The 27,010-nt window shown below is 40.3% G+C and overlaps 1 long non-coding RNA gene across 1 annotated transcript; it reads left to right on the top strand.

Annotated features, from left to right (window-relative positions):
• The first annotated feature begins 3,448 nt into the window (after window positions 1-3,448).
• Window positions 3,449-20,753, top strand: LOC116958918. Its single transcript, XR_004405549.1, has 4 exons — window positions 3,449-3,516; window positions 12,210-12,368; window positions 13,299-13,390; window positions 20,610-20,753. It is a non-coding gene; the product is annotated as an uncharacterized LOC116958918 (long non-coding RNA).
• Window positions 20,754-27,010: the final 6,257 nt, after the last annotated feature.

Raw genomic sequence — 27,010 nt, 5'->3', positions numbered from 1 at the left:
TTTTCACTTCACCGTTGTCTGTAAAAACTATTTACTTGGGAACAAAATCAAAGAAATGGAAACATTCAAGTCTGTATATACAAAATAGCCAATATCATTATATAAAGCTTTTGATCCATGAGTAATTTATAATTTTGGTTTTAGCTTTGTCTTAAACTATGAGTTGCAACCAGATGTCTTAGAGATAAAAGAAAGTAGTTAACATTCTCGAAAAATTACAGTAATGAAAATGAAAGGGGTAAAGGGATTATTCCTTTTTTTATTTTATTTTTATTTCATACCCTTCTGTAGCTCTCATTAGACAGTCTTTTGGGTTTTTTTTTCCTCCTCCATTCCCCAGATAAAATCACAGGGCCCTTTGCCATTTCTCTCTCCCGAAGAGAAAATGAGCCTTAAATAATGGAGGGGGAAGCTTCTTTGCAAGATAGCTCAGCTGCTTGTTGGACTCAGCAGCACTCAAACCATCCTAAACCAGGTCAAGCCATTCTTTTTGGTAGAAATCATACAGAGAAGAAAAAAATGAATATAAAATTCATCCTTCAGGCAAAAGAAAAAATGTTTACTTGACTTTGGAGTGAATGTACCCATGTTTAGTTAATGATTATGTCTATTTTGGGAAGGCTGCAGCATCCAACTGCATTTTGGGGCAACAAAAACTCCAGCTGAATGGGCATGTTGCTGATGTCAGTATGAAGGCTTTTTGTATTTTGATGAAGTATCATTTAATCTCTTTGTAACCTGTATTGTGGAGCTGGAAAACATGTTTTTTGTCAAGGCAGGCATGTTCAACCAACGTGAAAATCTTTACTGAAATTGTTAGGATCAGAAAGAGCTCACTGTAGGAGACCTGGTTGGCTGAATCTTCATGTGTAGTGAATATGCAAACATGGTGAATAATCACATGATAAAGGATGGATTTATTTTCTTCTAGTTGATTTGTCTAGCTTAGCAAAAGGAAGAAATTATGAGGGCCCTTAACTGAATTAATGCTTTGGATTCTGTCAACAACAATAAAATTAAACATAAAATTTTCAAAGTAGATAAAGTTCCATGGTGAGAAGAGGTACCGTTTTGACTAGCTAGTTGTGGTGGTGTGGAACTGAAGCCTGTTTATGTGAGATATGATACCAATATAATTAAAACTGTTTAGAAACTGATACATCAGTGAAACTCTTGCAGGGAAGGTCATTACCATCAGGGAGTTGGAGATGTTTACAGCAACCTCACTATTACCACCTTGAAATACCCGCTGTAACTACTTGTGGTGGTATTTCTCTGTTCGGTACCAACTCTCTGCCAGAGGTTGCACCCACTGCAGCAGAAATGAGTTGTTTTTTTAGTGCCTCAGCCAGTTTCTAGCAAAATCCAGGTGCTTAGGTTAGGTGGCCAGTGAGACTGTGTTTAAAGTAGAACATTCCACGAAGATGGCTTCATGCTCAGGTTTCTATATAAATAATAGAACAAAAATATTTTTCTACATGTCCAAGGAAGTCACAAGTGAGCAAACTTAAGATTTGCCTTACAGAAATACCTAACGTTTTTGCTTATGTCTGCTGCCTTGGTGGAATGTGTTTGTCCCGAAATGCGAAGAGAAAAAGCATACTTGTTTGAACTTTAAGCAAAGCCTTCAAAGGTGAAAATGGGGTGAAGGCAAGATGCTTCAGCTTTAGGGAGGCATGTGCATTGAGATCATCATCAGAAGGGGAAATAAGACTGCCTCTGTTAGTTTGCTGCAGTAAGGTGGAAGTGTCTTGTCTTTTACATGAAGATAGTTCATGTGGCTTGGGTAACTAGCAAAAGCAGATGTGTGTTTTCTTTTGTTTTTTATTAAGTAGTGAAGACAAACCCTGTGATGATGAAGTAAATCACTGAGATAAGAAACCCTGGAAGGTTTCTTTTTTTTTTTTTTTTTTTTTTTTTTTTGTAAGAGTATCACTGTACACTACTTGATTTTACTGAATTTTATCTTAATGCTTTCTGAGCTTGCCTGTAGTTTCTCAAGATCCTTTTAAGTTCTAATACTCTCTAAAAAGGTGCTTACTGAATGCCAGTAGCTTTGTGTCAGATGTAGATTTTATAAACAAACTCATCACTGAAGCAATTAAAAAGAGTATTGAGCAGAACCATGCCCAGTAATGGATTTCTCTGAGACTCTGAGGTGTTCTCAGTTATTAAGCATTCATTCCTGGGTACTAACTTGTTCTGGATCTGGCAGTCAGTTGTCTTTGTGTGTGTTCCTGGTAAGATAGTGTTGGCTATTTCTGACCTGTTTAACTGCCTGCTGGAAGTGGTCAAGCTACTTTTGCTCAGTGGGACAAACCCAGAATTCTGAATCGGTGCCAATAGCCCTTGGAGAGTCCCTTTTGCTGTTCTTGTGGTTAATAGTGCTCCTATTGCAAATGTGAGTTTACCCATCTCTAAACAGTCCCTGAGTCCAAGGAACATAAGTAAAATATCTGGTGGTTTGCTTATGCTAGTGTGTCCCTATACTAGAATTGTGCCAATTGCAGGGCAGTAGGGAAATACATAAGGAAAACTACCTCTGTTGAATTTTGATCTTATAAGCAGCAAAGATTGTGAATTATCCTAGTTTGGGCTGGGATAGAGTTAATTTTTCTTCTTAGTAGTTAGAGTAGTGCTGTGCTTTGGATTCAGATACACTGATTTTTTTTTTTTTTTTTTTTTTTTTTTTTCAGTTGTTGCTAAGAGATCAAGGACTTTCCAACTCTCCATGTCCTGCACATGCATAGGTATACAAGACACTGGGAGGGAACACGGCCAGAGCAATGGACCCAAATTGGCCAGTGAAATATTCCATATCATGTAACATCATGCTCAGCATAAAGGGGAGGGTCAGCCAGGAAGGAAGGGGTTCTCTCTCACTTCTAGAACAGTGATTTCGGGATCTTGTTTTTTCCAGAATGGCTAGCCAGGAATGGGCTGGGTATTGGTTAGTGGGTGGTGAACAATCGCATTGTGCATTACCCATTTGCACTTTCTATTATTGCTGATTTGTTTCAACTATTAAACTGTTTTTATCTCAAACTACAAGTCTCTTTACCCCTCCGATTCTTTCCCCCATCCCCTGGGGTAGGGGAGGTTGAGTGAGTGGCTGCATGCTGTTTGGCTACCAGCTGGGTTTAAACCATGACAGAAAGTACTAGAGTGGGAAAAATAAACTCTTTGTTGCATGATTATGAAGTCTATGGTGATTAATTTTAGGCAAAGTGAAAAACAAGTATAGAGGACCATGTTGTTTTCTTCTGATAACACTCAACTCAAGCCAGACTACTACTCAAAGGTTGGTGTATATTACAGGATCAGTTCTAGTTTGCAGTAGGAGGTTGGGTTAGAAAGAAAATCTATTTAGGCAGTGAGTGCTGGGGCCTTTGGAAAACGTGACTTGCAATTGAATTCTGGATAAGTCACTGTTACGTAACGGGGAAATCTGGTGACTGTTCTGTATATCAAGCATGGTAGTTGCAAAGACACAATCACAAAAACCTGGATCCTCAGGTTAGTGGAATTTGCCATAGCTTGTTCTTTCTTCCTCTGTGCACTTTTTTTCCTCTAATCAAAATTTTGAGAGTTGTGTTCGTCTTTTTATTCACAGGTATTTAACTTTTCATTTCGCAGCTTCTTCCTTTTTATAGTTACCTACTTTTTTTTTCATTTGCATTACACTTTCTTCCAGTATATTTGTTCCTTCATCAATGCTGTTTATGCCAGTGTTTTGCATAGTGACCAAAAGGTAGAATTATACTACCTAATAAATATTAATTTAAATAAGCTACTGCTCACCATTCATATCAAATCTGAGAACCATTTAGGAGTACTGTCTCTGCTTCTTGAAATATAGACTTGGTTTCCCCCAGGTATAAGTGTGTTTAAGACAATGGGAGCTAAATAAGACTGAGTTTGGCCTAAATTTTCTAACTGCTGCTAACATGAATTGCATCCTTGCTAAATACGCATTTTCTCTCATACTTTATTTCCTAGCATGAAAGATGGGCTATCTTAGTCCTGATAACAAAGAAGAAAAATAAAATACCACAGACCAAAACGTAACTCTGACTCTTAGTCACTGAAGAGAAAAAATAGAGATTTTTTTTTTATTTCTGTTTTCATGGTATTATTCTGGGACACTGTCTCTTGTTTTATGTGTGCTCAGGTTTGGGACTATAAACTTGAGAGTCGACTAGTAAAGCATGGGCTATATCAGTAATTCCTTTTTTTTTTTTTCCTGAGCAATAGATTATATTTGCAATTTCTCAATCCTGACTTCTTTTTTTTTTTTTACCTAACAGTAGCAACTATCAAATAAAATTATGAAACTTACCAGTACGTTCAAAGCCAACCAAACAAAATTCTATTTTGTGTCAAGTAGCAGAATAAGTTGACATTCTGTCCTACCTAAAGGTGGAACTTTTGGGACAAGTCCAAGAACTTCATATTAGCCTTTGTATCTCAAAAATGTATTTTATGAAAAATCAACCCAGTGGGTATGATGATAAGAGAAAACAAACCAGTAATATGGAGAGGTGTCTTGGCTTGAGTGAGTGGTGGGTTTTTTGGTAGCAGAGGATGGTGCTATAGGGGTATACTCCTTTTAGAAGCTTCTCAAAGCTCCCCCAGCTCCAAGTCAGCTCCACCTCTGCTCGAAAACTGAGCCAATCAGCTGCGCCTCTGCGATAACGTATTTAAGAAGGGATGTGGTGATGAGCAGTGGGACTTGTGAGGAGGAGTTGCTGCAGCTGCGTGAACACCAAGGTCAGTGGAGGAACGGAGGAAGAAAGGAGGGGGGAGGTGTGCCGGAGCAGAGACCCCCCTGTACCCTGTGGTGAGACGGCAGGGCGGCCCCCTCCCGACACCCATGAAGATCTACGGTGGAGCAGACACTGATTTATGGCCTGTGTCTCATTTCATATGGCCGATTGTCCTGGTTCAGGCTGGAATAAAGTTCATGTTCATTTTGGTAGCTGGAGGAGTGCTGCAGCACACTGAGATTCCAGAGGCTCTTGAGGTCCCAGTGCCCTCGCCTGTGTGCAAGGGTGGGGGGAGCACAGCTGGAGGGCTGGGCCCCGATTGGCCAATATTCCATGTCACGTGACATTGTGCTCACTATATAAAGGCAGGATTGGGCCGGGAGGGGCTGCCACTTCTGGGAGTGTGGCTGCGGGGCCTTGGTGTTTGGGATTGCTGGCTGGGAGCAGGCGGGTGTCAGTTGGTGGGTGCTGAGCAACTGCATTGTATGTTACCTGTTGATACCGCTGTCAGCGTAGTATTCTGTTACTGTTACTAAACTGTTTTTATCTCCACCCGCAAGTGTCCCTTTGCCCCTCTGATTGCCTCCCCGTTCCCAAGTGGGGGTGGGTGGGTGAGTGACTGTGTGGTGTTTAGCTGCTGACCAGGCTCAAACAACACTGATCAAGGTGCTGTGCCTGAAGAAGGCCGGGGTCTCATGGGAAAAGGTAGCCCCGCTGCTGTAATTCAGTGCTGAGAGGATTGCAGCATGCGGGGGAGTCCCACGCCGGAGCAGCTCGGGAAGGGCTGCAGCCGTGGGAGGGAATCCAGTCGGAGAAAGTTGGTGACCCACGACGGAGCAGTGTGGGGAATGCTGCGGCCCGTGGGAGGAATTCATGTTGGAGAAAGTTTGTGGAGGACTGTCTCCTGTGAGAGGGGGACCATGCTGGAGGGGGGGAACAAGTTCCAGAAGCTCCCCCCACCGAAGATGGACGAGGTGGCAGCATTGACTGCACCCCTTATTCCCTGCCCCTGTGCCTCTGGGGGAGGAGGTAGAGATATCGGGAGCAGAGCTGAGCCAGGCAAGAAGGGAGAGGTGGGGGGAAGGTGTTCTTTTTTCACTTCTCCTAACAAGTCTGCCTTTTGCTCATGACCGTAAAGGGTGATTTTTTTTTTTCCCCATCCCAGTCCTATCTCGAACCCCAAGCCTGGTTCTCTGTCCCTTCTTATTGCCGGAAGAGAAGGGAGAGAGAGTGGCTGTGTAGTGGTTGGCTGCTGACCAGGGTCAAACCATGACAGGAGGGGAATAGTCAATTAAGAGAGAATTGTTTCAGTATTTTGTTAAATGTATTTTCAGCACGCAAGGGCAGTTTTTTCATGTGTACTATAACACAATTTTCCCAGGTGAGTGACAGCTATCTACTCAGTTATACAATTTGATCAGAAAGGCCAAAGGCAAATAGCAGACCTGGGATGTATATGTTTCTCCAGAGGCTATCAAACACCTGGATAAACTGGGGCCATCTCTGCTGTCATTCAGTTTGTAGAATAATGGGATTATATAGCCTTAAGGTTGTTCTGTTCATGCTCACTTAAGAGCTCTTAGGACTCTGGAGATATTTTTATTTTATATTTATACTTTATATTTGTTCATGCATCTAATTTAGTGAGGAACATGAACTATGGCTTCTTGATGAGGAAGGTATGTGATTTAAGGTGTGGAGTTTTGATTTCAGCTAGAATATATTGGCCTTGTCAATATGCAGACTTTTCCTAATTTAGTGTTCACACCCTAGTTAGGGTATAAGAATAGCTTCTGTTTAACTTTAGTCAATTTTAACTTTAGTCAATTGATCTTGAAGCCAAAATAAGTCATTCACTGTGGGACAGTGTACAGGACACCCCTAGATTCAGCTATGCCAATGGAAGAAGTAGTCATCAGCTGTCTGCCACTGCTTTCAGTGATCTGCCAACACAGTGTTTCATATGACCCCTAATATAATAAATTCTGATAAATCAAGTTAATTTTTACTGTTAAGGTAAATTATGTGAGCCAACCCATCAGATTTTAACAAAGGAATGCTGCTGCAGGCTGTTTTCAACATATTAGAGAACTTCATTCTTCACAAGCAATGTAGTGATGGGTGAGGGTAAGATTTAATCCAGCAAAACAGCTGAATCCAGAAAAGGACATCCATCCATAAACAGGAATTCCTACAAGGAATGATAGTTCAGTTTAATTTTAAATTCACATACTCTAGTGAAGCCAGGGATATTTCTATGTTAAGATCTGTGTGCTGCTCTCAGAAACCCTAATGAGTTCAGCCTTCATACACATTTCCTACTGTATCACACAAATTCTGCTACCTTTGCTTGCATGGGTTTTGTGTTCACTGTTGCACTGACTTTGCCTGCTGTCTGTCTAAGAATTAGAGCCTGTTCACCCTTTATCATCTTGTTCAGTGACCTGTATATGTTAAACTTAAAAACACTTAAGAAGTTTTGTTTTAATCTGCCTGAGTCATGTACTTGTGTATGTTGTGATGATGTGCTTGAAAGCTTCAGGGTGGGACAGTGATAATGACATTTAACTGTCCCGTTTGTCTTGTGCAACAAATGTTAATTTAGGTAGGTAAGATAGCTAAGGGCAGTTAGCCCTGGACAAAGAAGTTTCTGAAAACAGCTGTAGCTACATACTGTCTTCATACCTTAGAAAATCTAATGTTTATAATTTCAGAAACTTGGGTATAAATGCAGAAAAAACTGGCAGTAGATGAAACTGAGACTCGGCAATGAAGACAATTCTCCCCAGCTTTGCTAGAGACCTCCTATGAGAAATTACTAACCTCTTCTAGGTTCCACAAGGCTCAGATAGTGCTCCTCTCATGACAACTCTGACACAAGTTCTAGCAGATTCATATATTTTAATAGGACACTACCGCATGGGTAGGCTTACTCTCCTTCTCCCATCAGCCACAATACCAACCCTTGATGCTGGGCCAGGAGAAAAAAGCATGTTCCTGGAATTGGCCTACTAGGTTGTTAAATGTTTATGGAGCTAAACTACTGGCAGAGGCTTGACTGTGCTGTTCCAGTGTAACCTGTGATAGCTGAGGTGTGGATGAGGCACTGCTTCTGAGCCAAAACCATAAAGGGTGATTTTTGCCACGGGGCTTTGTGGATGTCTGGGTATGTGGAACAGGATGCAAGGCTCTTGCAAAAATGTGGAAGAGCAGCTTGTTCTGAGGATCAGTTGGGGATCTGACTTCCTTGGAGTTAAATAGCTTTCCAGTTGTGAAGGCATAGGATGGAACTGGATGTATATGCTGAAGGCATAAAAAAAGAAAATTAGTAAACATGTAAGCTTCAACAGCAAAATTATTCCTCTAAGAGAACAGTAAAGGGTAGTGGTGCCTGACCCAAAGTAGAAAAGAGATTCTGTTACAACCCATTTCAAAGTCACCCTGATCTTTTGTTGAACTGAAAATAAAGCCTGCTGAAGAGACTACATCATGGTGGCTGGGGCACTCCATTGTCCTGGCTGGAGAAAGGCAGAACAGTCTGTGTGTTAGTAATGTCTTTAACTGCTGCAACAGTTTGCAGCAATGCTTATGAGTCAGAGTGCTATGTCTCTTTCCAACCACTCTTTAATGCTCCGGTGGAATGTAATACATGTGAGAGACCATTATCAAATTCAAAACATTATATTCTGGTCCACTTGTTTGATTTTTAGGACTTTTAAAAGCCTTTATCAGTCTGAAAGCCTCTAGCTGTGTCTCAAACATAGATGTATCTAGCCTCATGCTTTTTTTTTTTTTTTTTTTTTATCCTAAGACAGAGAATAATCAGAACTATATTTTAATGAAAAAACTATTAATAGGGTTACAAACTTAATTTTTTTAATGCTTTTTGTGGATAAAGGAGAAGAACTGGTTACTGGTTTTGAAAAATGTGAAAATAACCCATTTCTGATAAGAAGATACTCAGTGGAGTTAAATTCTGTGCAACAGGCTGATATCAATGGTTTTCAAATGCTTCTGTCAAAAACCATAAATTATTTTCTGTCTCTCACTTCCTCTAGCTGGTATAAAACACATGCAGTCAATCAACCCTCCTTATTCCTGACAATTTCCACTTTCTAAAAATACCTAGGACTTCTCTTTAAAATCAGTTTAGCAATGACTTTTCCTCTATAAAACGTGTAGAATGATCTGCTAAGAGCAATAACAAAATAAAGCAAAGAACCTTAGATGTCAGGTCACTCACTGGGGCAGGGCAGAGAAATCTGGGAAAAAAGTAGATTTTAATTTGTTATCTGAGGTAGTTATTGGGGGTCACAAAGAGTCTTAAATGACCTGGAAGTACTTGGAAAGTATTACTGTAAGATACTGAGGAGATAGGTGCCACAGAATCTTAACATACTAGTATCTGGGAGAAAGAAAGTAAGTGTAAAACCTCAGAATTAATTTGTTCAGGATAAAAGATTAAATTATCAATGTAAATAAGACCATCAGGTGACTGGGGTTTTATTGGAGGGGTGGTTGTCTAGCAGGGATTTAACTCAACTACACTTGATAATTTCAGTGAATATAAAGGGTTACATTTAACTGGCTCATCTCTGGTTAGAAGCTTTCAACAGCAGAATGGTTCCACATCAGGGAAACTGATGAGCTAGGCAGACTTACACCCCTTAGTTACAAAAAGCCTAATATTAATGTGTTGGAGGATGAAACTGGGTAGATATGTCATTATTTTGGCAATAATGCCCATAATTTTGTTAATGGGTTTCTGTATTATTTATTGGCGTTTTGTGTTTACTCCCTGTTTATCAGGACAAATGGATTTTTCTATGGATGTCAGGGGTACAATCCCCTGCCTCAGCATTGCCCCTCCATCTACTCTGACACGTTCTCGTGATAAGATTAAGCACTATGGCTGTGCACCTTTTGCCCCTGACTGCCATTTACCCCTTCTCACTGGTCTCAGTGCTGTGAACAAATCCTCAAGTAGAGGAAGCTTGCAGTCTGGGTGCTTGCAGAAGCCACTACGATTTTTATGAAAAGTTACACCTGGGTGTAGGTGTATGCTGAAGTTTTGGTTCCTGTGTGTTAGCAGCATTTAATGCTGTATGTTACTACATGTAGTATACAGACTGGTAAGCAGCGCAGATGCATGATTGTATTAAACTTGCCCAGAAGCCTTTCAAAAAGCACAGAGAACCTGCATTTCGCTGGTGAACTTCTGAACCTCCGCTAAGACGGGATGCATTAAGAATAATTAGCAAGGGAAAAAAAAAAATTGTGAGTGGGTAGATGCAAGCGGTCTGAGATAGAAGAGTAATAAGACAACCATCCCCACAGTAACCAGATAAGGTCACATTTAAAAGATAACTAGAAACCAGTACCAGACTGTTGTGTAAGAGCCCCAAGAACAAGGAAACAAATATAATCCCTTACAAAAAAAAAAAATATGCTAATACAGACCTATTTGTGAGGCATGTAATAACAAAATAAAACAAGCTAGCAACAGTGTAATTGGAGATGAAGTCGTGTAAGGCCTGAAACAGGTATGAAATACATGGAAATCTCTAGCAATCTTGCAAAATATTCATTATCCTGCACCACAGTAAACAAACGGAGCTATTTTGTTTGCTCTTGGAAAAGAGTGGTACATTGTTGTTAATAAATTGGGGTTTATGACCATACCTTTCCCTTGTTTGAGGAGGAGTGATAGAGGTTCTAGCAACAGGAAAAACTGATTTGAGTTAATGATTAGAGGTACGCCCCTCTTCCCTTTTTCAGCATTTCTTCCCCCATATCTCCCACCATAACCAGCTACTGTCCTGCCTGTTAAGCCGCTGAGAAGGGACTAAGCCTGCTACTACTGTCATTGTGTGGGACAGCCATGAGAAGAAAACAACTTGCTACTTTTGTTGCTTATGTTTGTTTCTGCTGTTGCCATGCATCCCTCAGCTTTTTCCTCAGAAGCCAAAGTTATGCAAGTAGGAAGTAAATCTGATTCTGCAGGTTGTATAGGCTGCTGAAGCAACTGATTATTGCTGTCTTAGCCCAGACAAAGCAGATAGTCTGCTATTCTAAGTTGCTGCCTGCTTTGCCTGGGCCAAAGCTAGTCCTTTTTACTCGCAAGACTCCGAACAGGCTGCATTTTAGAATCTAGGAAAGAGCTAAATTCAGAGTAATATAGAGAATGCATAACCATGGCTGCTTCTGAAGACACTACACCAAGGACTTTCCCAAACAGCCCCTGAGAGCAAAGGTGCGCTGCAAATTCTTGCACAAGACAGATCCAAACTGGAAGGTTAGCCCTAGATGTACCAGCAGCATATTAGATTCTGAAACCATCCCAAAAGTTAAATAGAAATTGCCCACTTGAAAATTGGCTGGTTGGACAGACTTCTAGCTATTCATGTTGCCTGGGAAGTTGGCCTAAACAGCAAGCCTGTAAACCTATGTTTATCACCACATGAAGAATTTTGGAAGAAAAGGATCAGACCATATGCATGAGTAAGGGCAATAGCAGCAAGATCTAATTCCAGTCCATGGGCGACTTGACAGTAAAGCTGTTATGAAAAACTCATGGACTATTGAGGAACAACCTAAATACACTGGAGACAGTGCATGGTCACTGCTCTGTAGTCAGCACCCATAGCATTCACAGGGTATGGTACTGAGTTACTCTGCCAAATCTAGAGGTGACACTTCATTATCAGCATTGCTAATATATCTGTCTATATTATATACAGAATATATCTGTTCACATCTCCCTGTCCTGATACTCACCAGACAAGAAAGATTTTGGCCATTCTCAAGAATGAAGGATCCCAATAGAGAATGTTACTCCTTCTAAATACCCATTCTCTTTCCTGTACCTAATTCCTGTGTTCTCTTTTCCTTTTTCTGGTAAATCTGCCTTCAAATATATAGATGTACATGAAATCTCTTAGCTTACTTCTGTGTTTCTAGTTGGTCTGTTTGGAAGGAAAATGGACTTTTTTCTATTTGAGGGAGGAGCAGAGGAAAGACACTGAGGATCAGAGGAAGCACAAGAGGAGATAAGAATGAGAGAGAGGCCATAATGGGGAATGAGAAACAAGCAGAGCTAAAACTGATCAATAGGAAGAAATTTGGGCCAAGGAATATGAAATGGAGGGTCCTGGCAGCTAGTGGGAAGTACATTTGACTAAGCCAGTTCTTTTGCCTCTTCAAGGCTGCTACAGCTTTTGCTGGTAGCTGGTGTATACCTTCTAAATTAATTTCTATGCATTGTTTTATCTGATAGGTGGTTTTGGAACATCATGTGTAAGCAACTTCATACGGAAGCAGTTATGACTGTGGTGGGTTAGTGGGTGTTCTCAGGGATAAACTAGACTGTGTAAAGATTGTGAATAAGTAACCCTCTTAACATTCTACCTTGGCTTATGTATGCTTTGTTATTTTCTGTTACAGTTTGAACAATGGTAACTAGTTTAGGGAACAAGTACCTTAACGCTGGTGCCCTTGTGGAGAGGTTACTGCTGAACTGAGGAGTAAGGAAGTCAGCCTTTGAAGAACTCAAATTTCAGTCACTATGAGAAGTGCCATTTTCCAGGCAGTGTTATTCAGCATGTAAGTGAATTGTTTCATTTACATTGTTGGGTAATTGTACTCAAGAAACATTCTGGCTATTAGCAAGCACTGATGAGTAGAAAATTTGTTGTGAAAAGGACTGTGATAGCTATCACAAGCCCGGCAAGGGACAAGTACAACCCACAGATTAAACAGTCAGGAATGGAGGTCTGAAGGAATATTGGGTTTTGTGTCTAATGACTGGTCTTTGACAGAGACACTCTGGAAAAACAAAGCACCAATTTCAAGAATTGGCAAAGATGTTAGTGCAGATGGGACTTGAAATGTCATGGGTGGAATCTTTCCTACGTTGTTTTTGAAAGTATATGTGTGGGATCTGGGTTTGCCCCTTTTTGGAAATTCTTTCATTTTTAACTTAAATGACAGCAAGCGAATTGCTGCCAAAGCGTTCTAGAACTATACTGCACACAGCTACCATGTTTTTCTCTTCCTGAGAAATACTACTTTGATTTATTTTGTACCTTGGGTTAAAGAAAGCAACACTAATTTGCATTGGATGCTAAACTGAGTTAGTAAACTGTACCAACACTCCTAGTCAGATCCCTAACATTGGCCTTCTTATTATGTACTCCTGGCATATGGAGCCATGTTGACACATGATGTTAAAATTTCTGGCTCAGCATGCCATGGTGATGAATTTTCTCCCCCAGTGTTTCCTTATGTCTGCAAGTATACTGTAGAGAATAATATACTTGGGTTGCAAATGTAATTTGGCCAAACACCCAAATTCTTGTGAGATAGTCAATCCCTACTTTGGAAGCACAAATGCACCAAGCAGTTTCCCTGAAAGAAAGAAAGAATAAACTAGTGGCAGACATATGGACAACACACAGAAATCAACTCTTTACCCAGTGATCTAACTGGTAGAAATGTTGAATCTTTGCTGACATGGTGAATTTCCTGTTGCAGGTCAATAAATGGCATTAATTACTTGATGGGAAGAAAAGGGATATTTTGAAGGCATTCTGTGAAACAACCATTGTCAACAAGAATTATGACAGGTAGGTTTAAAAACTTGTGGTTTTAAATTTGGTTTCCATTTAGTAAAAACTGTTCAAAAAACAAGACTTCTAAGAATAGATAGTAAAAATAAATAGTGACTTATCCTTGTAACAACTTGCTGAGTAACTTAATTGGGCGGAAATGTTTGTAGGAGGATGTACTTTGATTTCAAATACAAGCAAGGCTTTGTAAACATGTTCAGATCACTATGCACATAGCGGCTTTGTGTCTAGAACCTACTCCAGATGGGTTATATATAAATGGAGTACAAACTTCGTGTTACTGTTACAGCATTATGCAGTTAACATATTTAAAGGTTTGTTAAGGTACTCTGCAATTTTCTTTCCAATCCCGTAGAAATTCTGCTATCCATGTGATCATACATTTTTGCATTATAAAGTTATTTTGGTGCCATCTCCATAAAGTGTGTTACAAATCTGCTGCAGTATCAGACTCTCCTTGTTTTGCCTTGCAGCTGGATTGCTGTTCGGGTAAGTCTGTGACTATGTCCAGTTCCAGAAGAGCCATTTTTTGGTTTTAATGGGTACAGCTCACCATGACTAGCAATCCACTGTCTTCAAGATCCACCACCCACAACTACTTTTTGGCTGAAGTTAAGACTGAAAAGAGGGGACCAAATGTTGGCACACAACAGAAGTGACTCAGCCACTAAGTTACTCGTTTGCTGATTGGCCACCTGCCTTTGATCTGAATTATATCATACCAGGGAGCTGCTCCAGCTGGCCGGAGATTGGGGAATGTGAGCTGTAGTCAAGGATACCTGCAAAGCACTGGGAGCTGCAGTGAAGAGTCTTTGAAGACGAGTGCAGGGAAAGGCAAATTAGAGGGAAGGCAAGGGAAAAATGGAGGCAAGGAGCCAATTTCTGATCTCAGCATCACTGATGTCACCAATGAGAATCTGGTCCGCAGAGTGCTGGGGAAAGAAGAACAGAAACAGGTCAGAAGGAAAGGTGACAGACAAGCAGAGGTGACAGAGAGAGGATAATTAATCATGTCTCAGCTGCAGTCTTAATGAGTACTCTGCTTTAACACTTGTAATGCCTCTTACTCAGCCAAGAGTACAAAATTAATAAAATCTTTCCAAGTGGCTGGCTTGTCTGTCATAGCAGCTCCAGCAGTGATTTTTGCTGGTGGCACACTTAGCTGCAGATCCATTTGAAGAGCATCATGCACAGGTCTAATGAAGAGGAAAAGGTTTAAATCTCCTCATGTTTGAGATGAAATCCTATAGTAACAAATTTCCTTATACCTAAGATCTACTTTCTTGTAATGTCCTACACATTTCCAAGGTTGATTAACTTGCTGGTACTCTAAAGCTAGGTAAATATGAACAAGCCTTTTTTTTATTTTTTTTTTTAATTTTTTTAAAGCTTCAACTACATTTTAGAATACATTCTCCTCAAAAAAAAAAAAAAAACAAAAACAACAAACCCACAAAAAGCTGACCTTCCTGAATTTTTTTTTTAAATGCTCATGTGTTGAAACACTATTGGTGAGTCAAAATAGGTGAAAATAAATGTTATGCTTTTTTAGTTATTTCACTAGACGATTTGTTCTGAAAGAAGTTTTTCATCTTCTAAAATAAAGAACAAAAAATATGCATGAAGAACCCCTTGTCTGCTTCCAAATATTCTCCAAGCTGAAAAAGTTACTTTTAGTTAATTATTTGCTTACTATGACTCCATTCTCAATTCTTTCATTTTACAATCATTTTGCCCCAGCAAAATTTTTTGGGTAGGTTGACCTGCTGTCATAAAACTAAGGCGGAGCCAACAGGAAGGCAGTATCGTGTGTCTAGATACAGCTAGGGCTAATGTGATTCAGTATTTAAAAAATACATTTCAGTTACTGTCTTTCACTAAAGAAGACCTCATTCTCTAAAATAAGACCTTGGAATTCTTTGTTCATTATTTGAATAGCAGTCTGATTTTCAGAAGTGCTGTGTCTCAGAAGTCCCACTGAACTGAGAAAAAGGAGACATTGTCTCCTATTCCCTTTGTCAAGATAATTGGAGACCTGATCTAGCAACAAGATGTGCTGAGTTGTTTTTATGACTGTTGCATTAGAAAGTGCAATAGTTTTTGCTGGAAATTTTGTCACTGTGAATTTAAAGGAGCTTTTCTTTGGCTTGAAGCTGACAAACTTTGTCAAGGTCAAAAAATAACCTCCCACCAAAAAAGAAAATTCTACTTCCAAATAGTGACAGTCTTAAACATAACTAAAGCAGGTACTGCATATTAAAATCATGGACCTACCCACTCCCTGAGAAGCAAAACTGTCATCTGAAGTCAACAGCTTACATTTAAAAGATATTCAAATTTCTTATTTCCAGATATTTCTGTTGCAGTTTGAATTCTCTTATCCTAGACTACACCAACTGCCCAAATTTACAAGTGAAAGCAGTTTTATGGCCTCAGACTTTGTCTTGGTTTTGTCTGGGACAGAGTTAATTTTCTTCCTAGTAGCTGGTGCAGTGCTGTGTTTTGGATTTAGTGTGAGAATAATGTTGATAATAAACTGATGTTTTGGTTGCTGCTAAGTAGCACTTACCCTAAGCTAAGGATGTTTCAGTTCCCCCTGCTCTGCCAGCGAGGGGGTGCACAAGAAGCTGGGAGGGAGCGTGGCCAGGACAGGCGACCTGAACTAGCCCACGGGCTATTCCATACCATGGAGTGTCAGGCTCAGCGCATGGGCTGGGGGGATTTGGCTGGAGCGGGGGAAGTGATGTCAAATCACTGCTGGGGCATTGGTCAGTGGGAGGTGAGCAACTGCACTGTGCGTCACTTGTTTTTCCTGGGTTTTATTTCTCTCTCTTTTTTTTTTTTTGTAATCTTAATTTTCATTACCACTATTATTACTATATTATTATGATTATATTTCACTTTATGTCAATTATTAAACAATCCTTATCTCAACCCATGACTTTTACTTTTTTTCAGATCTCCTCCTCATCCCACCAGAGGAGAATAGAAGGGGAGGAATGAGTGAGCGGCCCTGTAGTGCTTAGTTGACAGCTAGGGTTAAACCACAACAGACTTGAGCCCATGTAAAACTGCTGCTCACGCAAAACAGTCCTTGTGCTTTCAGTATGATTGCTTGCAGTATGTAACACTTGTCACGTTTACACATTTTCACTTTGGAGCCTTAATGAAGCAGGTATATGATTAGAGAATTAACTCATCTGACCGAGCTTTTTAAAAACTAATTTGAATATATAACTCTCCATATAACATACAGACCCCAGTTTTTAATACTGCTGGATGAGGTCATTCTCTCCTCCTAAGTTGGAAGAAGCTTCAGTAGGGACAGATACCTACTAAGAAAATTCATTAAGGGCATCAACGGGGTTGTATGATTCTCTGTAATGGAAGCCAAATCATGTTATTCAGCAAATATTTATATATAAGTTTAGAAAATATCTGTAGAGTTTTGCACCTCCATTCAGAAGTTGAAGAAAGTTTAGAATGTGAGATGTCTTGCTGTAGTAAGTTTACAAAATATCTCAATTATATTATTTTAGAAAGAGAAATATAATTGAGCTTTGCTTTTGTGCTTAGTACACCTAAGTGTACTTAGGTTTCCTCAGTAGAAATAAATCTTGTTTCTCTTTACAGCAGGTGGAGTTCGGTTACGCTCCACATCTTCCTGGTATAATTTGTCTAAGGACTTATCCAAGTGCAACCATTAGGGACAGAAGTTTGTACTAAGCTGCTAGTATAAACTCCAGTGTGCTATACATGCAGCCAGTCAACGTCTTACCAAGACAGCTTCTCTACTGGTCCACTGTTGAAGGATCTCCCCACAATGATCTTCCTTGGAAGAGTGTTCTGCTCTTTGTAGTATGCTCACTAGGTAATATGTGTGAAACCCAGAATGTCATTATAAAGGCTTCTTCCCTTCAAGCTTGATGGGCTTTTCTTTATCATGTCTTAAACAAAAAGTCTATTTATTGCCAAGAGAGCATTCTCCATTTTGCTGGGAGAATGTGTCATGGGATGATCATATGCAGCACGCTACCTTCTTTCCCTCTCAGCAGTTCATCTTCTCCTACCCTGCAGTTCTCACAGCTGTTAGCTGTTAGCTTGAAAGTGAAACCCATTCTGCTCCAAGTTTGCCCAAACTGGATTCCTCTTCAACTGATTTCAGATAAATCATCTTTCAAAGATGAGTCTATGACTTTCCAGCATTTTTTAATACAAATGAATGCTCAAGAAGATGTGTATTAATGACATAAGGACATAATTCTCACACGGTCTGGTTTCAGACAAGAGCTTTGAGAAATACTCTTCAGTCTCTTACTAACATCCTTTTTATACGCTGCTCATTTGAGAAAATTCCCCTGATATGCAGATTGCAGCCAGGAATAATGAGCACGTATAAGGAGCTGTTAGGAAATGAGATGACACCTTTGACACGAAGAAGAGCAGGGTTCATGGTACCACTGACATCATAGTGGTGGGGTTGCTGTAATCTATGGCAGATTGTTTTACTGCACGATACAGAACACATGGAGATAAGTTCCTTGCATCATATGTAGTAAAGGGAAGAGACCCTGAAATCCCTAACAAAAATGTTTCTGCTCTGAATTCTGAAGTAAAGAATAATATCTGATGAATGTGAAGTGTATATATACCAGAAATACATCAAAACCATTTTTCTCTGAGGCTAAAATTGTATTTGACCTGTTAGTAAAAGTAAAATTTAGCACCATCCAAGCAAATATTTTTCTGCTGGCAATGCCTGCTGTTCTCCAAAAGGGTAATCTAGTTGTGCGTAGAATTCTCCTTTCATTCATCTGCTTGTGTAGTAGTCTCTTGCAATTTCACTAAGAATAAGAGTAAAGAAATTGATACTTCAGATCCATATTTATAGCTCATAGAGGTGACAGGAAAGACATGATCTGCTCCCCAAGCAAGAACATTCTTTGTGCTAGCTTACAAACCACAGTCAGACAATGCATGGGAAATTGCTTCAGAAGATTCCTATGATTTCTTGGTAAAGTTATGGAAGAGCTGCCTGTTTCTCATTCTTCTATAAATCAGTCTCTATATAGCTTGAAACAAAGTACAATATTAAGTTGTCTAGATGCTCTAGAATCTTAGGAACTGGACTTATATATCATGATGTAGGAACTGATGACAGTCTTGATATGATGTTAATAACAATATTAGCATGAAATAATAAATTCTAAATGTAATTTATTTGTTCCAGCATGTTATAATTATTTGATTCATTGATAGTTCTTCAATCCAGTCACTTAGCCATATTTGTAACTTCCTGTAGTTCAGACATTCTTACGTAATGTGCTGCAAATACTGGAAATAATTGGAGTTTAAAAGAAGTGCTGAAATCTGTCTGTTTTAATCTTCACAATTGTCGTGGTTTGAGCCTGATCTGCAGCCAACCACTATGCAGCCACTCTCTTCCCCTTCTCTTCTGGCATTGAGAAGGGACAGAGAGCCAGGCTTGGGGTTAGAGATAGGATCGGGAGGGGCAGATCACCCATTATGGTCATGAGCAAAAGGCAGACTTGTTAGGGTAAGTGAAAAAAGAACATATATTTATTACAGACACTAACAACACATAACAGAGTAGGACAGTGAGAAGCATTGCCACATCTTGAGAACACCTTCCCCCCACCCCTCCCTTCTTCCCGGGCTCAGCTCTTCTTCCAATATCTCTACCTCCTCCCCTCAGCGACACAGGGGCAGGGAATGGGGGGTGCAGTCAGCGCTGCCACTTCTTCCATCTTCAGTGGCGGGACCTTCTGGAACTTCTTGTCCCTGCTCCATCATGGTACCCCTCTCACAGGAGACAGTACTCCAAAAACTTTCTCCAACATGAGTCCCTCCCATGGGCTGCAGCATTTCCTTACACTGCACTGGCGTGGGACACCAACTTTCTCCGACTGGATTCCCTCCCACGGCTGCAGCCCTTCCCGAGCTGCTCAGGCGTGGGACACCCCCACATGCTGCAATCCTCCCAGCGCTGAACTACAACAGCGGGGTCTACCTTTTTCCACAAGACCCTGGCCTTTTTTGGGCACAGCACCTTGATCAGCCATATGAAATGAAACACAGGCCATAAATCAGTGTCTGCTCCACTGTAGATCTTCATGGGTGGCGGGGGGGGCCGCCCTGCCGTCTCCCCACAGGATACAGGGGGGTCTCTGCTCCAGCACACCTCCCCTCTCCTTTCTTCCTCCATTCCTCCACTGACCTTGGTGTTCACGCAGCTGCAGCAACTCCTCCTCACAAGTCCCACTGCCCATCACCACGTCCCTTCTTAAATACGTTATCGCAGAGGCGCAGCTGATTGGCTCAGTTTTCGAGCAGAGGTGGAGCTGACTTGGAGCTGGGGGAGCTTTGAGAAGCTTCTAACAGGAGTATACCCCTATAGCACCATCCTCTGCTACCAAAAAACCCACCACTCACTCAAACCCAGGACAACCATGGTTTGAAATAAGAAAAACAGCAAGACATACTTTAAATGCAAGCAGAAAGTCAAAGACATTTTCAATATATAGCAGGTGTTCACATAGCTTTTTGAACCCCCCAGGAACTAGATTTATATATTAAATATTCATAGCTGAACTATGAACCCTTTTGTATTTCTAGTTTCTTCACCTTATGACAGGTTTGGTTGCAGGCAGTATTTATCACTTCAGACTGCTTTAGAGTTTGGGTGGTCCAGCATAATCTATCTATCATTGAAGTGGTGTAAGGTAGTGTACTGATAAAATAAGGCTACTGCTGTTTTTCCACAATGACTTGGAAGTTGTTCTTTGATGTAAATAACTGTAATGCTTCACAGCTGGTGTAAGTGGTTTGCCTGTAACAGGTTCCATTTTCTTCAGAAGTTGGATTTCCTGTCTTGTAAAAGAAATTATAAGATGTTGTGCTGGGTGTTTTTCAAAACTTTAAGATGTTTTTAGAAAAAAATACTTTTCAGCTTCCAGATATAACTGCACCTCCAAATACAGTCAGAATATGATCTATGCTATTTTTCCGTAATCTCAGCCATTTCTCAGCATTTTTCCTATATTTTACGAAGCATTGCAAATGAAGGGGAGAAATTAATATATCTAAACCAATAGGTTTTGATCCACTGTGTTATTTAGGTTTTTCTGATACACCTGGCATGGCATAGGAAAAGGAAGTTTTTATAGCTGTGCACATTTTTTTTTTCCTTTTTAAGCTTTATGACTGGAAACACAACCTGATGTGACTACAGCAAAGAACACTGATTTGCATGAGACTTTGAGTATTGCTGGATTGAGCACCATCTGAATACAAGTTGCTCAGCAGAAATCTCTGAAAAAGACAACACAATCATTTATGAGACTACTACTACCACAGTTTCAACCACCAGAAGTACTCTTCTCTGGGTTAGTATCTTTTCTGACAGATTCATGGACCTTACTTAGTTTGGCAATCATAGGTTTGAAAATTAGTATGAAAGAGAATCAACAAAAAACCTAACAATTCTTACCTCTGACTGGGTATTATAAAATGAGCACTTCTGTGTCCATGTAGTACCATTGGTGAATGACGATGTGCAACTGAGCCCAGACCACTGTTATGTTTTAATTAAATAACAGCAGAATGCATACTGAGTCAGGAATCAGTCAGTCATTTTGCCCTTCTTGAAACATACAGACACTGCTTCCTTGTTTTTGGAGATGAAGTACGCAATATATTTTTTCCATTAATACGTTGACACCTGTATTTCCTTAGCCACTACATCTTTCTTTAAGAATGCCTATTAAGCTCCATCCTCCAGGAAGAAGGAAACAAAGAGATCTTTCTTTCATAATTTTTCCTTCTCACTAGAAAAAACATAGAACAAAGATTTAGTGTAAGATTTCAGGTTCACAACAGTGCAAAGATGCTGACAGTATCTGAACACTTCATTGCCAAGGCTTGCTTAAGTACAGCACAGAGATATAGTTGTGTTTATAAAATATATTTCCAATACTGCAAAACACTGAAAGCCAGAGCATGAAAAAACATCTGGAAATAAAAGAAAGGAAGCAATATTGTGCTGAGATCTAACATGGCCCATTCTCTTTTGTGAGAAAGATGTTGAATGAGTGACCATGTGCTCAACAATAGACAATGCCTAAATAAATAAGTAAGGCCAGCTTCTTAATACTGATAATCAAGGTCAACATTTTTAAAAGTGCATTAGTCATGGGAATACAGGGTCTAATCTTACAATCTTTCTCACAAGGCAGATTTTCTTGATTACACTAGCAGTGTTCACCAGAATAAATGTACTAAGACCAAACTTTGCTCTCACACTGACTTTGTACACTGAAGTTTTATCACTACTGACTGGCTAACACTGGATTTTGCTTTAGTAGTAGCTGTGGAGGATGCTGGAATTCAGTCACACTGGTGTCCACTTTGGGAAAAAGAGAATGGTGGGAGAAAGAGAGTCCTGTTGCCTAAAAAGCAGAAACATCTGCTGGAGTTATTAACAGGTTTTTGGCTGAGATCAGCAGCAGGGCACCTTGTGATTGACAGATTCTTCCCCCAGCAATTCAAAATAATGTAGTTAAAGTAAATTTCTGATTCCCAGAGAAGCAACATAATGAGGCAAAAACTACTTCTAAAAATGGGGTACCCATGCCACTACTTACCAGTGTTAATAATCCTCAGACATACATGAAGCTGCATGGATTTTACAGCTCCAATTACGTTATTTATTATGTTTCCAGAAGTTATCCATTCATAACCCCTGACAAATCTTTCAAATAGCTCATTTCACCTTCTTCAGCCACCAGGGAGATATTTGCAGTTAGAAGCACAGTTTCTTGAGAAACTCTGGAAGCAAATTCAAAGCTGACCAGAATTCACATGTTCCCATTTTTGCTGATTGTCTAAGGTTTCCCTCCTGCAGAGTCATTTAAATTGAGCTGGCAAACTGTGTAGGTGAAAACAGGCAGACCTTCATCTTATTTCCATCGTTTATGACAGATTGGGTAGTGCTTGGAGGAAGGTGCATGTATAAACAAGCTCTAAGGTAAAATACTGGCAAGTCTGGAAGTGCTGAAAATTGGGCATGCATCATACTGAAGTGCTTCCTCAAAAGAGAAAAACAAACCTTGTAGGTGCTCATCTCAGAGATGTTAAACAACATGTCTAAGTTTTTTGAAAGAAGTGATACAGGTGCCAGACTTGTTATGCTTTCTCTAAAGATTAGCCTGTACCCAGTGAAAATGAAATAAAATGTGCTAGCAACTTGCACTTACAATGGGGAAAATATACTATTTTAGTTGGGTTAATTGAAATGTGTTAGCTTAATCTAGCTGAAACCCAGCCATTTTGCCTTCCCTTACAAGTTCTTCACCACTGCTGGGATGATTTTTTCCACAGTCCTCAGATTTGCAAGAAGTTCTTTTTATTGTAATGTCAAAAAGTGAGAATTTGCTTCATGTACTGTTCAACTTTTTCCATTGTGAACTTTCCTTATAGAAATTGTAGCCAACTTACAGTATCTCTCTGATCACGTAACATAGTATAACTGCATGCTACACCTTGTTTTGTATACTGAGCAGGTATTTCATTACCTTTTGCAAATGTTCAGCCATAATATTAATTTTGTTCCCTAGTAAAATTTAATTCAGAGATTGTCATAAATATGATATTAATTAACATTTGTGCCCTTCCCCTTTAATTTTTATAAAATAAGTAAGTATTGCCCTTGTTTTGCAGGTTGGCAGTCAGGACAGGGTTTAGGCACCTAGGAACTACATGAAAGCTTACAATCCATGAGGGTAACAGAATCACAGTCACTGAGGCTGGTGGGCACTTCTAGCAGAGTTAGGTACAGCAGGTTATTCAGGGCTATGACTGGTTGGTTTTTAATATCTCCAAGGATGGAGACTACACATCATCTCTGGACAACCTGTTCCAGTGTTTGATCACCTTCACAGTAATTTTTTTATTTTTTTTTTTTTTTTTGTTCTCATGGTTAAATGGAATGTCTTTTATTTTGGTTTGTGCCCACTGACTCTTCTCTCTTCACTGGATATTTCTGAGAAGAGTCAGCCCCCTGTGTGTAGCCCTCTGCTGTGGTGGACTCACGTATATCCAGTTTGTACATAGACACATCCAAGCATATAGGCACCTAAGTTTTCCATCATAAGGGACTCTAGGTGCCTGTCCATGCATAGGCTTCAGCTGGCTTGGCAGTTCTGAGTACTCTGCTTTCCAGGTTGTGCCTGTGTCTGTTCAGAATTTCTTGGATAAGTGATGCTGTGCCTACAACTCCAAAGGGATCCTATGCTGTGACTGTGTTTATATCATGCACCTGAATGTATGCAGCTGTCAATGAATCATCCCAAAGGAAAGCAGCCATGGTCATTTTCATTCAAACAACACGGCTGGCAGTCCAGATAAGATCCCTTTTCTTTTACTTTATTTATTTTATTTTTTTTTTATTTTGCAACAGGACTTGCCAGTAAACAACGAACCAGACTTGTTTTTCAGCAATTTTGGGAAGTTCAAACTCACAGCTTCCAGAGGATCCCAGTTCAAATGAACTAATTTTATTTTGGGGCCAGTGTATACATGCTGTTAAACAAGGCTGGCATGATAGTACTTTTAATAGCTCAGTTAGTCTGGGTGCTGTTTGTAGGCCTGCAGCAACAAGCTGCCTTTCCACTGGTGCTCAGATACCATGGCAACTGTCACTTCATAAATAGACAGATAGCAACCCAAGACCCTGAGCCATCCTGTTGCCCAGAGCTACTGAAGCTTTGCAAGTTCCAGTAAATATTAGGGGTTGCACTGCACCTGATGTGACCATCTGCAACTCCAGTGACTTCAAAAGAGTTTGTCCCACTACCACTCTTACTGAAGTTACTATTTCAGTTTAAGTGAAATAATTTCCAGCAAGCGCAAATTCATTAGAGAGAAGTTTTTGGGTAGAACTTAACTGGACAAGTTAAAATGGTTTGTCATAGCTATTATAAGTGAACTGAAGACAGGAAATCAATCTAATTTTCCTGTTTTATTAAGATGTGAAAGTTAGAAATGGCTCCACTACAGGTAAATCCCTGTGGAGAGCTTCTACTAGAAACAGAAGATCCTGTCCAGGAAAGCAGGACCAGGCCATATCAGAAAAACTAATTTCAAGCAATTTACATCTGTTTATTGCAAAAGCAATTTGTCTTACAGTCACTACATGGAGAGACGAGAAGCATTTGTTTTGAAAATGTAACATATGATAACGGCGGAAAGCATGGGACTGCCAAAGGGCAGGCTGAAAGCACTCATGTGTTTTCCAGGTAGGCCAGAGTTAGGATCATCTGCCAGTAAGCAATTACTGATTTAAAGCATTTGTACTGGGTCTGACTGGGATGGAGATAATTTTATCCATAACAGCTCTTGTGCTGGTAACACACCAACATTTTTGGTACAGCTGAACGGTATTTGCACAGCATCAAGGCCTTCTCTGCTCACTCTGCCTCCCAGTAAATAGATCAGGGTGCAGGAATAGTTGGGAGGGGACACAACCAGACAGATGACCCAAAGTTATGAAAGAGATTTTCCATGCTGTGCAGTGTCATATTCAGCAATAAAACGGGGGGTAGGGAGGTTTAGGTAGGTTATCTATCTTTTGCTCAGGAACTGACGGGACACTGGTTTACCATGGCAGGTGGTTAATGATTGTCTTTGCATCACTTGCTTTGTTTTGTTTTTATTTTTGATTCCGCTTCTTTTTTATTTGTTAAACTGGTTTTACCTTGACCCATGAGTTTTCTTGGTTTATTCTTTCTTTTCATCTTTCCCTATACCACTAGGGTGGGCAGTGGGGAAGTAACCAAGTGGCTGTGTGGTGCTTAGCTGGCTACTGGGGTTAACCCACAACAGTGTTTTAGTGTAACTCATGTAAATATCAGTTTTCAGGACAGTGCATTAGGTGTGTGTTTAAAACCCATAAACTAGTAGGATTGAAGATTTTTGTGGTTCAGAGTTTTGTGCTGTAAATCCCATGGAAACAGGGATCATTGAACAGTCAGAGAAATTTCCCACACTCTATGCAGGGCACAGTGTGGAGACAGCACCACAGAACCCCTTTGTTCCTTGGCCTGTCTTCCTTGTATTTTATCAGTAAACGGTGGTGACTGACGAGACAGTCTTTAAACTGCAGCCACCTTGACAAGACATCTGTCAAGAGGGATGAGGACTGCTAATAGCACTTTTTTTGTTTGTTTCAAGCCCATTGTGTTCTTTCCCACCTACAAAAAAGTTTTAATGCCCATTTGTGGTTTTCATGTTTCATGGAAGAGTTGCATTCCTTTGTAAGAGAAAGCTGGAAACGTGGAGAAAACTGTAATAAGCATAATTTTGAATATGAAATGCTCAAAATATTTGCTCTGTTTACCTGCGGCAAAAATAATTTTCAGAGGGAAGTGCCATACCCATAAAAAGGTGATTAAGGAAGTAAGAAATGTCATTTATATGATTTTCACACCGCACGGATCTGATCCTGCAGTAAGAAGCTGCTCTGGTACATTTTCCTTGAAGCCAGTGCAGCAGTGCTCTGCATGATCTGACTGCAGGGTCAAGTCCCTAAGGATTAAATGTGGGAAGCACAGATACTAAGGTAAGCATATTATGCTGGGTCTGGCTGGGATGGAGTAAATTTTCTTCTGGATGGTGCTGTGTTTTGGATTTGTGGCTAAAGCAGTGATGATGATGTACCAGCATTGTGGCTGTTACTGAGCAGTGCTTGCAAGGCGTCGGGGCTTTCTCTTCTCCCAATTCTGCAGGTAGGTTGCGGGAGCATAAGGAATTGAAAGAGGACGTAACTAGGATAGCTGACCCAAACTGACTAGAGATATATCCCATCCCATATATTGTCATGACCAACAATAAAAATGAAAGGGAGGTTTGTTTTTTTTGAAGGTAGACATTGCTTGGGGACTAGCTGGGTATGGGTCTGCTTGTGGTAGGTGAGTGACTGCTTTTGCATCACTTAGGGTTTTTTTTTGCTTTATCATTGTTTTCTTTCTTCTTCCTCTTTCCTTCACTTATTAAACTATTTTTATCTCAACCCCTAAGTTTTCTTGCTTTTGTTCTTCCTATTCTCTCCCCCATCCCACTGTGGTGGTGGGAGAGATCGGGTGGTTGTGTGGGGCTGAGCTGCCAGCCTGAGTCAACCCACGACACATATCCTGCCTAAAGGACTATAATCTGTGGCACTTGCCAGACAGAACTCACACAGGAGCTGATTTTCACTCACACACATAAAATTGCTATTGGCGATGTTTGTTGAATAAGGCTCTGTCCTGATTTGAGCCCAGATGGCAACTGAGCACCACGCAGCCGCTCCCTCCTTCCCTTGCAGGGATGGGGAGGAGAAAATAAAAGGCTCGGCGGGTCAAGACAAGGACACAGAGGGGGTGTCTCACCCATTATGGTCACAAGCAAAAGAAAGACTCATTAGGGAAAGAAAAAGAACATCAATTTAATTCAAACACCACCACCACTTAATTTTACAATCAACCAGAGTAGGACAGTGAGAAATACAATCACACCTTAAAAACAATTTCCCCTCACCCCTCCCTTTTTCCTGGGCCCAGT

Source organism: Tyto alba, unplaced genomic scaffold (genome assembly GCF_018691265.1).
Source record: "Tyto alba isolate M040663 unplaced genomic scaffold, T.alba_DEE_v4.0 Super-Scaffold_42, whole genome shotgun sequence".
NCBI lineage: Eukaryota > Metazoa > Chordata > Aves > Strigiformes > Tytonidae > Tyto > Tyto alba.
The sequence above is the reverse complement of the archived record's forward strand: the minus strand, read 5'-3'. Positions and strand labels throughout refer to the sequence as shown.